General features: G+C 38.0%; 1 protein-coding gene across 2 annotated transcripts in view; it reads left to right on the top strand.

Annotated features, from left to right (window-relative positions):
- Window positions 212-16,391, top strand: part of TFEC (transcription factor EC) — a 111,338-nt gene continuing 95,158 nt past the window's right edge. The window contains exon 1 of one of the 2 annotated variants that reach the window (XM_005679165.2): window positions 212-286. The gene's annotated coding sequence lies outside the window, so the exon portion shown is untranslated. Of the gene's footprint in view, window positions 319-16,391 lie in introns of both variants that reach the window. The other variant, XM_013963314.2, reaches the window with a different exon arrangement.

The following is a 16,391-nucleotide window of genomic DNA, read 5'->3' as shown; positions in this document are numbered from 1 at the left end:
TTTTGTTGGAGTGCTGTTTCTCAAGTTGGTTGCATATTTCAGATAAAGAAAGGAAGTCCCCAACGTGAAACTGCTGTGTCATTTCTTCTTCCTTAACTGAAATTCCAACCAAGGTTCAGGAAATGCCCTAATGAGCCACTTCTCTTTTCTCTTTCCTCAACTAAGTGGATTCCAACCAGCCCAGACTATTCATTATTCATGATTAGCTCGTTTACTTTGGTTGTCTCTTTTAGCATGGTGCTTATGTTATGGGAAGAGTGATTATAATTTGTTGCTGTTTGTAAAGGTAATAACACTAATAGAATCCAATCATTGCTGGTAGGTAACCAAACTGACAAGTTAATTTTCTGTACTTTAAACTGTGAAAGAGGAGTCTAATCAATACCTGCTTTACTTTGATATGTGTGACTTACTGATAATTATAGTTTTATCTTGTATGATCACTGGGTATCAGGATGTTATAGTAGTTGAGCTGTGATTTTCTGTAATTTGGGTAAAATATATCTAAAACTCTATTAATGCCTTATTTTAATCAAGATGTAGAAATCACTGTTTTATTTTGTAACCAAAGCAATTTCTTCTTTTAGTTTAATATTCTAGAGTATTAACTAAATTGGAACATGATTTGACATTTTATTGCATCTTATATGTTGTTTTATGAGTAAATGTTAATTTCTGTTTACATTTTAGTAATATATATTTTATTGGCTTTTAAAGGTAAGAAAATATGAGTACTCTTCAGAGCAGAAATAATATTAGATAGTACTTTAGCATATGCTATTTTTCAAGCATCAAAAGTTATTCTGTTTTTTATGAAAACTTGAATCTGAAAAATTTGTATAAGACATGTCAAATATCCCAAATCAATAACTTTTTATTATAATAGTTTTCAATTACTTTATTAATCATAGTTCCTAACTGTAATAACTAGCAGAGTTGTAGTAGGGACTGGAAGATTATATATATATTTGTATTATATGCACATAAATACACATATATTTTGTATATATTTGTTTATATGAATTATAACCCATGCTTTTAGTAACATCTTAAAATGTTTAATTGGGAATAGACATTTTGAGAAGAAAATAAACTTGAGATAATCTTTAATTCATTTTAGATAACTTTTTAGTAACTTATTTACCAGAAATTCATTTAAAGTTAAGAGACTTTAAAATAACCTTCACAGTTCTTCCCTATTCAGGCTGTGTCAACAAAACAAAGTGAAGCAGAATATGGAGTTCATTATCAAGATTATTCAGGCAATTCCGCTTCACTTCTATTTTAGGTGAATCTGAGTCTAGCTTTATACTTTCAAGTAAATTTTGAATTAATACTAAATCTTCTACTTTTTTGGTAGAAGCTACGTTAAATAGGCCAAACTTTGTAATCTCCAGTTTGAGAATAAAAACTTTTTTTTATCTATAAACCAAATGGAATAGAGATAATTTTCATGTTGTATGTCTTTGGTTTGATTACCATTACTTTTCTTAAAAGATTTCTATTTCATTATGAAAGAGTAGAATATTTCAATGTATGTGTAATTTTGTTGAACTGGAAGTTGCAGCTCATGTCAAAAATGAAACAAACTGAAAAAAGTTCATTCAAAATCAGCTTAATTTTAAAGGCTGTGACACAAGGATTTATTATGTTTTAGATAACCAAAATATTATGAGATATTTAAATCTGATGTAAATTTCTCTTCAGTCCATGGAATAATCCAGACAAGAATATCCTAGCATTAGTGACATTTTCAGAAATTGTAGTAATTTTGAAAGTGGAAATCATTTTGAAAACAGTGGTTTGAATAGTTAGGAGAAATAAGAAAAGGGGAAACTGAAAGAAATAAAATATTCTTATACAATAGTTTCAAATAATCTAATGAAATATGATTCTAAAGAATAACTATGGATACTAATAAATCATTAAACATACATGTGGAAATATAATGGATTCTTTATTAATCAATGTATAAATAAAATTCAATTTTATTTTTCTAAAAATAAATGTACAAAATGAAATTCACTCATCATGCCAGATTCTTCACAGAAGCAAATCTAATTAATTCTTTATAGTAAAAAATGTTAGATTAAGCAATGGAGTGATAACAGATCCACAGAAGTGTTGTTTACAAATAGCAGATTGCAAAATTTACACTGTTGGCTAAAACAAAACAAATGAATAGTGCAAATGAATAATGCAAAGTAGTTGCTCAGGTTTTATTGATTACATTTACCAAGATCAGGAAGAAGAGTCAGTGAAGCATAGATAGCCGAGGATGTATGAGGAAGTGTAAGAATCACAAGTGCTTTTGAAAACATAACCTGTGAGGGGAGACTTTAACAGCAGTTTTGTAGAAAAATGAAATATTAATAATGTACAAAAATATTCTTAATTTTGTGTAGATATGAATTTCCAGCTTGTTAAGGAAACTGTAAGTCAGTGTGTAGGTGTTTGGAGATATATGAAAATTGGCAGACATTATTTTGCTTGTGAGAACTTAGCTGATGATAGATAATTTTGCAATTCTATTAAGTTGTATCTATAGGAGCATGGAAATCTTGTCCCATTGCCTATCAGCAAATAAGAATGGTATGCGAATGTATTGTAGGTGGAGCTAGTGGTAAAGAACATGCCAGCCAATGCAGGAAACATGAGAGATGTGGGTTCGATCCCTGGGTCGGGAAGATCCCCTGAAGGAGGATATGGCAATCTGCTCCAGTGTTCTTGCCTGGAAAATCCCATGGACAGAGGACTCTGGTAGGCTACAGTCCATAGTGTCACAAAGAGTCATACAAGACTGAAGCAACTTAGCACATCTGCTAAACATTAGGAAAATTGAGGGATCTGTGTTATTGAAAAGTGAGATAGTAAGAAAGGTTGTAGAATTTCTTTAGATGACCAGTTTTAAGAACAGATTGGTTAAACAAAGTAAGTCCTAGGTTCTAATTTTGTTATTGTTCCTAGGATACAACAAGAGTTTGAGCTTAATGACCTTAAAGCCTATTAGGATGCTGTTTTTCTCTTTATCACTTTAAGTTTGAAAGAACATGTGGGTTTCAAAAATAGAACTAAAAAAGGCAATTGAAGGGAATGAGTCTGGGAAAGAGATTGAGTTTTAATTCAAATTCCCATGTCTCCTTACTTCATTCCCAAGAGTTACCATGAAAGAGTATTTCTAAATCATTTCTTGTCCTTCCTGAAACACTCCTCCTTAGCCAGTGTACTGGAACAGATTGTGATTCACTTTCTAGCTTCTTCCACTGGGCCACAGAATCCTTCTGTTCCTCCCTTTCTTTATTCTTTCTTTTGTAAACATGTTTCTAATACAGAAGTTTATACATACATGAACAACTAATTTCTGAAAGATATTTAGCTTCCTTAGATGTATTTCCAAGCAAGAATTTGAGCCAGGGTTATCTGTTCAATCGGGCATTTGACTGTTTCTCTTTTTACCTCCGCTGGTGAAAACTGGTTCTATCAAACATCTTTCCATATGCTCCAAAAATCTAGACCACTACCTATTTGTCTTGAAAATCTGTCTATAGAAAGGTAATGCTCTCAGCTAGTGCTTGCAGGGAATCCCTCAACAGCTAAGATTTTGACATTCTCTGCTACCTTTGATCTTGTGCAAATTCAAATAGATTTGAACTGAACTACTGAGGTCTGCAACAGAAGTTTTGTCAGTAGAATTTTTACCATTAGATTTTAAGGTCTGATAAACTTTTAGCCTTCTCCTTAGTTAGTCTTAGGCTAAGAAACATCTGATCCTCTAGTCATTCTCTCAAATGTTTCTCTCCATTTCGTCATTCACTTGTCCTCTTCTAAAGCTTCTGATTTTCCTGCATGTATGTAAGGTACTTTTCACATGATGGATGATTTGCTCTTTCCATCAGAGCAGAGATGTGAAAAGCATGGGCTATTCAGGGGTCTTTGATTAGAGCTTGGAATCATTGTGGGGAATAACATAAAGAAGAGCTGGAGAATTAACGTAGGGGCAGATCATAAGAGCTATGCTTTTAAGGGTTATATGATTTTAACAAGAGTAACTTGATCTGATTGTGTTTTAAGCAAGGTTATTTCTGGCCATTTGGAACATGGATTGGTGGGACGAAAGACCAAAGTCATAAGTTTTAGATTTTGTTTATAGTGTCCTCTTGTATTTTAAGCCAGCAAGGACAAGTATGTAGGTAATACTTTGTAAAGTGGTTGATTGTACCTCTGGCAAGAACAGAAGACAAAATCTTCGCTAAAAATATAATAGAACTTACTTCATAAGAAAATCAAAGGTCATTTTCCACTGTGGAAGTAACCACTTAAACTGAACATGAATTAGCTCCCAAACAGTGGGCCAAGCAAATATTTGCAAATGATTCAGTGATTTCTTTGTGGTTGCTTGGTTTAGAGCTGATAGAGCACACTGTAAAATAGGAAGTCAGACGTTCAGCATTTTTAGCTTGCTACTAACTTGCCATGTGACTTTGAATAAGTCTGTGTGTCTGGGAGGGGAGAGTGTTTGCTGAATGTCTTAAATTGAATTAATATGTAGCATGGAGAGTGAATGAAGGGCTGAGGCTGAGCTTGAGTGTGAAGGAAGAGGGGTCTGGTGGTGTTAAAGTTTAAATCTCCCATGCTTGAGAGATAGTTCTGAATTTATTCCAGGGATATCAAACTTAGATTGGTCATGAGAGCTCTAAGATTGGAAATCTAGGTCACAACCCAAAGGAAGGACTTGCCTGCTTCTCCCTATGGGATTAATCTCACATTTATGACAGATTTATAGAGCACAAAACATAACCAGGGATTACTATCTCATATATCCTCTCCTATGAAAACAGCCTTGGAGGACTCTGCTTTAGGACAGAGCTCTCAGAGCAAAACAAAATAGAGAACAAAGCAACTCTGCATAATTTGGCTTTCCGTCATAGGTCATATCTTCTTTTCCATATTTTCCAAGAATATATTGTCAGTTCATTCTCATTTCTATTTGTTTCAGAAGGAGACCCTTCACTAAGTAGTATCTAAATTCATTTAGATTCAACCCCCTGAACATACCTAGTGAAATATATAACACAACCTTTAACCGATTACTTAAGATGTATTTTCTTTTTTTTTGTTGTTTTTCTTTCTTTTTGTTTAATTTTACAATACTGTATTGGTTTTGCCATACATCAACATGAACCCGCCACGGGTGTACATGAGTTCCCAATCCTGAACCCCCCTCCCACCTCCCTTCCCATACCATCTCTCTGGGTCATCCCAGTGCACCAGCCCCAAGCATCTGGCATCCTGCATCGAACCTAGACTGGCGATTCATTTCTTACATGATATTATACATGTTTCAATGCCATTCTCCCAAATCATCCCACCCTCTCCCTCTCCCGCAGAGTCCAAAAGTCTGTTCTATACATCTGTGTCTCTTGCTGTCTCGCATACAGGGTTATCGTTACCATCTTTCTAAATTCCATATATATGTGTTAGTATACTGTATTGGTGTTTTTCTTTCTGGCTTACTTCACTCTGTAGAATAGGCTTCAGTTTCATCCACCTCATTAGAACTGATTCAAATGTATTCCTTTTAACGGCTGAGTAGTACTCCATTGTGTATATGTACCACAGCTTTCTTATCCATTCATCTGCTGATGGACATCTAGGTTGCTTCCATGTCCTGGCTATTATAAACAGTGCTGTGACGAACATTGGGGTACACGTGTCTCTTTCAATTCTGATTTCCTCAGTGTGTATGCCCAGCAATGGGATTGCTGGGTCATAAGGCAGATCTATTTCCAGTTTTTTAAGGAATCTCCACACTATTCTCCATAGTGGCTGTACTAGTTTGCATTCCCACCAACAGTGTAAGAGGGTTCCCTTTTCTCCACACCCTGTCCAGCATTTATTGCTTATAAACTTTTGAATAGCAGCTATTCTGAATGGTGTGAAATGGTACCTCATTGTAGTCTTGATTTGCATTTCTCTAATAATGAGTGATGTTGAGCATCTTTTCATGTGTTTGTTAGCCATCTGTATGTCTTCTTTGGAGAAATGTCTGTTTATTTCTTTGGCCCATTTTTTGATTGTGTCATTTATTTTTCTGGAATTGAGCTGCAGGAGTTGCTTGTATATTTTTGAGATTAGTTGTTTGTCAGTTGCTTCATTTGCTATTATTTTCTCCCATTCCAGAGGCTGTCTTTTCACCTTACTTATAGTTTCCTTTGTTGTGCAGAAGCTTTTAATTTTAATTAGATCCCATTTGTTTATTTTTGCTTTTATTTCCAGTATACTGGGAGGTGGGTCATAGAGGATCCTGCTGTGATTTATGTCAGAGAATGTTTTGCCTATGTTCTCCTCTAGGAATTTTATAGTTTCTGGTCTTACATTTAGATCCTCAATCCATTTTGAGTTTATTTTTGTGTATGGTGTTAGAAAGTGTTCTAGTTTCATTCTTTTTCAAGTGGTTGACCAGTTTTCCCAGCACCACTTGTTAAAGAGATTGTCTTTAATCCATTGTATATTCTTGCTTCCTTTGTTTAAGATAAGGTATCCATAGGTGCATAGATTTATCTCTGGGCTTTCTATTTTGTTCCATTGATCTATGTTTCTGTCTTTGTGCCAGTACCATACTGTCTTGATGACTGTGGCTTTGTAGTAGAGCCTGAAGTCAGGCAGATTGATTCCTCCAGTTCCATTCTTCTTTCTCAAGATTGCTTTGGCTATTTGAGGTTTTCTGTATTTCCATACAAATTGTGAAATTATTTCTTCTAGCTCTGTGAAAAATACCATTGGTAGCTTGATAGGGATTGCATTGAATCTGTAGATTGCTTTGGGTAGTATACTCATTTTCACTATATTGATTCTTCTGCTCCATGAACATGGTATATTTCTCCATCTATTAATGTCTTCTTTGATTTCTTTCACCAGTGTTTTATAGCTTGCTATATATAGGTCTTTAGTTTCTTTAGGTAGATATATTCCTAAGTATTTTATTCTTTTCGTTGCAATGGTGAATGGAATTGTTTCCTGAGTTTCTTTTACTACTTTCTCATTATTAGTGTATAGGAATGCAAGGGATTTCTGTGTGTTGATTTTACATCCTGTGACTTTACTATATTCATTGATTAGCTCCAGTAATTTTCTGATGGAGTCTTTAGGGTTTTCTTTGTAGAGGATCATGTCATCTGCAAACAGTGAGAGTTTTACTTCTTCTTTTCCAATTTGGATTCCTTTTATTTCTTTTTCTGCTCTTATTGCTGTGGCCAAAACTTCCAGAACTATGTTGAATAGTGGTGGTGAAAGTGGGCACCTTTGTCTTGTTCCTGACTTTAGGGGATATGCTTTCAAATTTTCACCATTGAGGATAATGTTTGCTGTGGGTTTGTCATATATAGCTTTTATTATGTTGAGGTATGTTCCTTCCATTCCTGCTTTCTGGAGAGTTTTTATCATAAATGGATGTTGAATTTTGTCAAAGGCTTTCTCTGCATCTATTGAGATAATCATATGGCTTTTATTTTTCAATTTGTTAATGTGGTGAATTACATTGATTATTTTATGGATATTGAAGAATCCTTGCATCCCTTGGATAAAGCCCACTTGGTCATAGTGTATGATCTTTTTAATGTGTTGTTAGATTCTGATTGCTAGAATTTTGTTAAGGATTTTTGGATCTATGTTCATCAGTGATATTGCCCTGTAGTTTTCTTTTTTTGTGGCATCTTTGTCAGGTTTTGGTATTAGGGTGATGGCCTCATAGAATGAGTTTGAAAGTTTACCTTCCTCTGCAATTTTCTGGAAGAGTTTGAGTAGGATATGTGTTACCTCTTCTCTAAATTTTTGGCAGAATTCAGCTGTGAAGCCTTCTGGACCTGGGCTTTTGTTTGCTGGAAGATTTCTGATTTCAGTTTCAATTTCTGTGCTTGTGATGGGTCTGTTAAGATTTTCTATTTCTTCCTGGTTCAGTTTTGGGAAGTTGTACTTTTCTAAGAATTTGTCAATTTTTTCCACGTTGTCCATTTTATTGGCATATAACTGCTGATAGTAGTCTCTTATGATCCTTTGTATTTCTGTGTTGTCTGTTGTGATCTCTCCATTTTCATTTCTAATTTTATTGATTTGATTTTTCCCCCTTTGTTTCTTGATGAGTCTGGCTAATGGTTTGTCAATTTTATTTATCCTTTCAAAGAACCAGCTTTTGGCTTTGTTGATTTTTGCTATGGTCTCTTTTGTTTCTTTTTCATTTATTTCTGCCTTAATTTTTAAGATTTCTTTCCTTCTACTAATCCTGGGGTTCTTCATTTCTTCCTTTTCTAGTTGCTTTAGGTGTAGAGCTAGTTTTATTTGACTTTTTCCTTGTTTCTTGAGGTATGCCTGTATTGCTATGAACTTTCCCCTTAGCACTGCTTTTATAGTGTCCCACAGGTTTTGGGTGGAGAAGGCAATGGCACCTGACTCCAGTACTTTTGCCTGGAAAATCCCATGGATGGAGGAGCATGGTGGGCTTCAGTCCATGGGGTCACTAAGAGTCGGACAGGACTGAGTGACTTCACTTTCACTTTTCACTTCCATGGATTGGAGAAGGAAATGGCAACCCACTCCCATGTTCTTGCCTGGAGAATCCCAGGGACAGGGGAGCCTGGTCGGCTGCCATGCATGGGGTCGCACAGAGTCGGACACGACTGAAGTGACTTAGCAGCAGCAGTAGCAGTAGCAGCACAGATTTTGGGTTGTTGTGTTTTCATTTTCATTGGTTTCTATGCATATTTTGATTTCTTTTTTGATTTCTTCTGAGATTTGTTGGATATTCAGAAGCGTGTTGTTCAGCCTCCATATGTTGGAATTTTTAATAGTTTTTCTCCTGTAATTGAGATCTAATCTTACTGCATTATGGTCAGAAAAGATGCTTGGCATGATTTCAGTTGTTTTTCGAATTTATCAAGGCTAGATTTATGGCCCAAGATGTGATCTATCCTGGAGAAGGTTCTGTGTGCACTTGAGATAAAGGTGAAATTCATTGTTTTGGGGTGAAATGTCCTATAGATATCAATTCGGTCTAGCTGGTCTAATGTATCATTTAAAGTTTATGTTTCTTTGTTAATTTTCTGTTTAGTTGATCTATCCATAGGTGTGAGTGGGGTATTAAAGTCTCCCACTATTATTGTGTTATTGTTAATTTCCCCTTTCATACTTGTTAGCATTTGTCTTACATATTGCAGTGCTCCTATGTTGGGTGCATATATATTTATAATTTTTATATCTTCTTCTTGGATTGATCCTTTGATCATTATGTAGTGTCCTTCTTTGTCTCTTTTCACAGCCTTTGTTTTAAAGTCTATTTTATCTGATATGAGTATTGCTACTCCTGCTTTCTTTTGGTCTCTATTTGCATGGAATATCTTTTTCCAGCCTTTCACTTTCAGTCTGTATGTGTCCCTTGTTTTGAGGTGGGTCTTTTGTAGACAACATATATAGGAGTCTTGTTTTTGTATCTATTCAGCCACTCTTTGTCTTTTGGTTGGGGCATTCAACCCATTTATGTTTAAGGTAATTATTGATAAGTATGATCCCATTGCCATTTACTTTATTGTTTTGGGTTCGGATTTATACACCCTTTTTGTGTTTCCTGTCTAGAGAATATTCTTTAGCAATTGTTGGAGAGTTGGTTTGGTGGTGCTGAATTCTCTCAGCTTTTGCCTGTCTGTAAAGCTTTTGATTTCTCCTTCATATTTGAATCAGATCCTTGCTGGGTACAGTAATCTGGGCTGTAGGTTTTCTTTCATCACTGTAAGTATGTCCTGCCATTCCCTCCTGGCCTGAAGAGTTTCTATTGAAAGATCAGCTGTTATCCTTATGGGAATCCCCTTGTGTGTTATTTGTTGTTTTTCCCTTGCTGCTTTTAATATTTGTTCTTTGTGTTCGATCTTTGTTAATTTGATTAATATGTGTCTTGGGGTGTTTTGCCTTGGGTTTATCCTGTTTGGGACTCTCTGGGTTTCTTGAACTTGGGTGATTATTTTCTTCCCCATTTTAGGGAAGTTTTCAACTATTATCTCCTCAAGTATTTTCTCATGGTCTTTCTTTTTGTCTTCTTCTTCTGGGACTCCTATAATTCGAATGTTGGAGTGTTTCATATTGCCTTGGAGGTCTCTGAGATTGTCCTCATTTCTTTTAATTAGTTTTGCTCTTTTTCCTCTCTGATTCGTTTATTTCTACCATTCTATCTTCTATTTCACTAATCCTATCTTCTGCCTCCATTATTCTACTATTTGTTGCCTCCAGAGTGTTTCTGATCTCATTTATTGCATTATTCATTATATATTGACTCTTTTTTATTTCTTCTAGGTCCTTGTTAAACCTTTCTTGCATCTTCTCAATCCTTGTCTCCAGGCTAATTATCTGTGATTCCATTTTGATTTCAAGATTTTGGATCATTTTCACTATCATTATTTGGATTTCTTTATCAGGTAGATTCCCTATCTCTTCCTCTTTTGTTTGGTTTGGTGGGCATTGATCCTGTTCCTTTAGCTGCTGGGCATTCCTCTGTCTCTTCATCATGGTTATAGTGCTGAGTTTGGGGTGGCCTTTCTGTATTCTGGCAGATTGTGGAGTTCTCTTTATTATGGAGTTTCCTCACTGTGGGTAGGGTTGTATCAGTGGCTTGTCAAGGTTTCTTGGTTAGGGAAGCTTGTGTCAGTGTTCTGGTGGGTGAGCTGGATTTCTTCTCTCTGGAGTGCAATGAAGTGTCCAGTAATGAGTTATGAGATGTCAGTGGTTTGGGAGTAACTTTGAGCTGCCTGTATTTTGAAGCTCAGGGGTGTGTTCCTGTGTTGCTGGAGAATTTGTGTGTTATGTCTTACTCTGGAACTTGTTGGCCCATGTGTGGTGCTTGGTTTTAGTGTAGGTATGGAGGTGTTTGATGAGCTCCTATAGATTAATGTTCCCTGGAGTCAGGAGTTCTCTGATGTTCTCAGGATTTGGACTTAAGCCTCCTGCTTCTGGTTTTCAGTTTTATTTTTACAGTAGTCTCAAGACTTCTCCTTCTATACTGCACCATTGACAAAACATCTCGGTTAAAGATGAAAAGTTTCTCCACATTGAGGGACACCCAGAGAGGTTTACAAAGTTACATGGAGAAGAGAAGAGGGAGGGGGGAGTTAGAGGTGACTGGAATGAGATGAGGTGGAGTCAAAAGAGGAGAGAGCAAGCTAGCCAGTAATCACTTCCTTATGTGTGCTCCACAGTCTGGACCGCTCAGAGATGTTCATGGAGTTATACAGAGAAGAGGAGAGGGAGGAAGGAGACAGAGGTGGCCAGGAGGATAAAAGAGGGGAATGAAAAGGAGAAAGACAGATCCAGCCAGTAATCAGTTCCCTAAATGTTCTCCACCATCTGGAACACACAGAGATTCATAGAGTTGGGTAGAGAAGAGAAGGGGGAGGGAGGAGACAGAGGCGACCTGGTGGAGAAAAAGGAGAGTCTAAAGGAGGAGAGAGCAGTCAAGCCAGTAATCTTGTTCTCAAGTAAAAATGGGTACTGAAGATTGGGTTTTTGAAGGTACAAAATTGATAACCAATACCAAAAAGCAAAGATTAAAAATCTAGAGTAGAGGTTGGATTTTCAAAAATACAATATTAAAGAAAAGAAGAAGAAATAAAAAACAAAGTCACAAGAATTATTTAAAAAAATATGAAGTTTGCTTTAAAAATAGGGTCTTTTTTAAAAAAAATTGTAGGTTATAAAAATGAAAATTAAAGGAGAAATAGAGGACTTAAAAATTTAAAAATGTTAAAAAAAAGAAGGAAAAACAAACAAACAAAAAAGAATGACTGTAAAAATAGTAAAAATATATCTAGGACTTTCTCTGGTTGTTGTGTGGGCAGTGTGGGGTCAGTTCATTTTTGGATAGTTCCTTGGTCCGGCTTATATTTCTCAAGATCTATTGGCCCCTTCCTATGTAGTTGATACTAATGACAAGCTTTTAATCCATCGCACCTGTCACTTCCAAGGTGGTTCCCTCTGTTTGTTTTAGCTTCTTCTGTTGGCTGGTCTCTTCAGTGTCTGATTTCCACCCTGACACACGGGGGGCGGTGGTGGACACTTTTTTTAGGCTCACTTGTTCAGTCGCGCTGTGGGAAGGGAGGGACGCTGCAAATAAATAACACTGGTGTGTGCTCGCAGTGTCTCATCCACCCTGGGCCTGTCCCTGCTCACAGCACACACAGCTCAGGCTCCAGGTTGCTCTGCCAGAACCGTCTGAGGCCAGTCCTGGGCTGCATGCACCTCCCAGGTCTAAGCCGCTCAGGCTCAGGCACTCAGGTAGTCAGTCCCCAGAGGCGCAGCCTCGGTTGGGCCTGCGTTTTGTGCCCTTCCCAGGTCCGAGCAGCTCGGGTGTTTGGCGAGCGCGGTCGCTGAGACTTATCGCCTCTCCTGTCCCTGCTGCTCGGTTTTCTGGGTGGACCGCTGGCGCCCCTTCTCAGGCGGATGGTGACCGTCCAAACCCCAAGAAGTCTTAGTCAGCAAAGAAGCCTGCTTGCAGTTTGGTAGTTAATGTCTCTCTGGGGCTGCTATTGCCCCCTTCTGGCCCTTCCGGCTCTGGCTGCCTGTCACCAGAGGGGGATGGTCTGAGCCGGCTAATTCTGTCCCATCCTTTGTTCTGTGCGTGGTCCCAGCAGTGTCTTATGTTAGAGCTTTTCACGTGGTAGCTATCCCCCAGTCTGGTTTTCCAGCCCAAGTTAGATCACTCTGGTTCCACTTGGGGCATTCGGGCCCAACCCTTAAAAAGCAATGCAGCCTGAGCCTCCCTGCCCAGCCCCAACTTGCTAGTGGTGGATGCAGGCATCTGCGCTGCTTCTCTGCTGGGGGGGTTACCGTTGGGCTCATAATCTGTGGGGTTTAATTATTTATTTTTCCTCCCTGTTATGTTGCCCTCTGTGCTTCCAAGGCTCGCCACAGACTTGGCAGTGAGTGTTTCCTGGTGTTTGGAAACTTCTCTCTTTTTAAGACTCCCTTCCCAGGACGGAGCTCCCTCCCTACCTCTTTTGTCTCTTTTTTTTTTGTCTTTTATATTTTTTCCTACCTGTTTTTTAGACAATGAGCTGCTTTTCTGGGTGCCTGATGTCCTCTGCCAGCATTCAGAAGTTGTTTTGTGGAATTTACTCAGCGTTGAAATGTTCTTTTGATGAATTTGTGGGGGAGAAAGTGGTCTCCCCATCCTATTCCTCTGCCATCTTAGGACCGCCCCCAAGATGTATTTTCCAAAGACAAAACAAACAGCAACAAGGACAACATAACAAGTAAAATATCCCATAATATTGTCACCCTGCTTATTTAACTTATATGCGGAGTACATCATGAGAAACGCTGGACTGGAAGAAACACAAGCTGGAATCAAGATTGCCAGGAGAAATATCAATAACCTCAGACATGCAGATGACACCACCCTTATGGCAGAAAGTGAAGAGAAACTAAAAAGCCTCTTGATGAAAGTGAAAGTGGAGAGTGAAAAAGTTGGCCTAAAGCTCAACATTCAGAAAACTAAGATCACGGCATCTGGTCCCATCACTTCATGGGAAATAGATGTGGAAACAGTGGAAACAGTGTCAGACTTCATTTTTTTGGGCTCCAAAATCACTGCGGTTGGTGACTGCAGCCATGAGATTAAGAGACGCTTACTCCTTGGAAGAAAAGTTATGACCAACCTAGATAGCATATTCAAAAGCAGAGACATTACTTTGCCGACTAAGGTCCGTCTAGTCAAGGCTATGCTTTTTCCAGTGATCATGTATGGATGTGAGAGTTGGTCTGTGAAGAAGGCTGAGTGCCGAAGAACTGATGCTTTTGAACTGTGGTGTTGGAGAACTCTTGGGAGTCCCTTGAACTGCAAGGAGATCCAACCAATCCATTCTGAATGAGATCATCCTTGGGATTTCTTTGGAAGGAATGATGCTAAAGCTGAAACTCCAGTACTTTGGCCACCTCATGAGAAGAGTTGACTCATTGGAAAAGACTCTGATGTTGGGAGGGATTGGGGGCAGGAGGAGAAGGGGACGACAGAGGATGAGATGGCTGGATGGCATCACTGACTCGATGGACGTGAGTCTGAGTGAACTCTGGGAGTTGGTGATGGACAGGGAGGCCTGGTGTGCTGCGATTCATGGGGTTACAAAGAGTCGGACACGACTGAGTGACTGAACTGAACTGAACTGAACTGATGCTAGAAGAAGGAAAGAATTTATAAAATAAATGCATAAGCTCAAATATTAAGACCTCTTCTGAGGGATAAAAGAAAGTAGAATATTAACTATGATACTTCTGCTTGTGTTCAGTCATTGTAGGAGTTTTAGTGAGTATCAACATCAGATATTGTAAATGAAATCATCTCTTCTCTTCCCTAGAGTTATCATCCACTGAGCTTTCATCATATACTAAAGGCTTTATCACCTTATTTGAGCCTGACATGGTTTTAAGGCAAGTCCCCCTCTCTCCATTGCTGAGAATAGTGAGGCTTCTGAAGGATAGGTAACTTTCCCAAAGGGACCAGTGGGTAAGTGATGGGGCAGCGACCTGAATCTAATTCTGTATGGGTTTTGTGTGTGTTAGTTGCTCAGTTATGTCTGATTCTTTGCAACCCCATGGACTGTAGTCCACCAGGCTCCAATGTCCATGGGATTCACTAAGCAAGAATACTGGAGTGGGTAGCCATTCCCTTCTCCAGGGGATCTTCCCTAAGTAAATTCTGTAGTGTTTTCTGGGGAACTTTAAATTTTAAACTTTATCTTTGTTGTTCTACTTTACTCATTTGGAACAAGTTCTGATCTTTATAGCAGAGAAGGGGAAACAGTTCAAAGGACAAGGATTGGGGGAAATCAGAAATCACAGCTATTTTACAAGTGGTTTCTAGGCTTAAACATGGATAATGAGGTCTTTGACTGCATTAAATTTGCAAAAATACCAGTTGTAGAGGTAACAAGGGACCAGAATAGATGGCTCTATTTCATAAAAGAAAGGGGCAAAGTGAAGAGACTCATTAATGTTGAAGCAGTAGATGGATAACCAGTGACAAATATCAAGTAGATATGTTTCAGTTTGGTCAGAGAAAGGTCATTGATTATTTTTGGTTAAACTGGTTCGCAGAGGCCAGGTTTCCACTAAAAGAGGGAATTAATTGCTTCCATTTCCCACTAATTGCCTCAACATTTCCCTTTGCTTTGTCATTGGAGATTTGGTCAGAGAGGCAAAAAGTCAAAAGTCAGAGTTTGATGGAATCTACATAAAAAGGGAATCTGAGGAGACCGAATTATGGCATTTGGTGTAATAACTATAATGATATTTAGCATTTTTCCCTGGGAGTGCTGTGGATTTTTAGAGACCTTTTCAATCTTTAATCAGACCATAGGGCACATTTAAGAGAGTTCACTGTTTTTATTTCCATCTAGAGAATAAGGCATCACAGAGAGATGAAATGACCTAGGGCAAGTCTCCTGAGATGTTAATCCTGTATGTTGGATTACAATCTGTATGTTGAGTTTTAGCTGAAAGGCTGGGCTTTCCCCAGACATATCATTCATTCATGCTCCTTCAGAGTTTAGACTTTTTGTACATTATTCTCTGAGGTTACTATTTCTATCAATGACAGAAAAATTACCCAAGAATATGCCATGAAATAGTTTTGATTGCATAGACTTGCTTAGTTTTCAGGCAATTAATTGATTCTTGAGCCATCTTCAATTAATGAGATCTTCTACCTCCTATTTGCTTACTTAATGAATCTTTAAAATCCTTTCTAGCTCTAACTCTTGGAATCTATGTTTTGTCTTCCAGACAGTTAAATTTTTTTTAAAAAAATTTTTGGAACTCAAAGTGACAGTGTAGAAAGTGGGGGAAACATGAGATCTGGACATGCCAGGTCAGTGCGCAATCATCTGATTCCTCTGTTGTTGTTGTTTAGTTGCTAAGTCATGTCCAACTCTTTGCAACCTCATGGACTGTAGCATGCCAGGCTTCCCTGTCTGCCACCATTTCCCAGAGTTTACTCAAATTCATGTCCACTGAATCAGTGATGCTCTCTAACCATCTCATCTTCTGCTACCCTCTTCTCCTTTTGCCTTCAACCTTACCCAAGATCAGTGCCTTTTCCAATGAATCAGCTCTTCACAACAGGTGGCCAAAGTACTGGAGCTTCAGCTTCAGCATCAGTACTTCCAATGAACATTCAGAGTTGACTTTATTCAGGATTGACTGGTTTGATTTCTGGTTTACTTCAGAGGTCCAAGAGACAAATGTTTCTCTCTAGGAAGTCCCAAACCCACAATATCAGCTACTCTTCTTTTCCAGAAGAACCAGAAATATGTAATTACTAATGAGATATTTATCATACTATAGGTTCTTAGAAACATGTT

The sequence above is a fragment of the Capra hircus genome, chromosome 4 (genome assembly GCF_001704415.2).
Source record: "Capra hircus breed San Clemente chromosome 4, ASM170441v1, whole genome shotgun sequence".
Taxonomy (NCBI): Eukaryota; Metazoa; Chordata; class Mammalia; order Artiodactyla; family Bovidae; genus Capra; species Capra hircus.
This window is presented reverse-complemented; position numbering and strand designations above follow the sequence as displayed.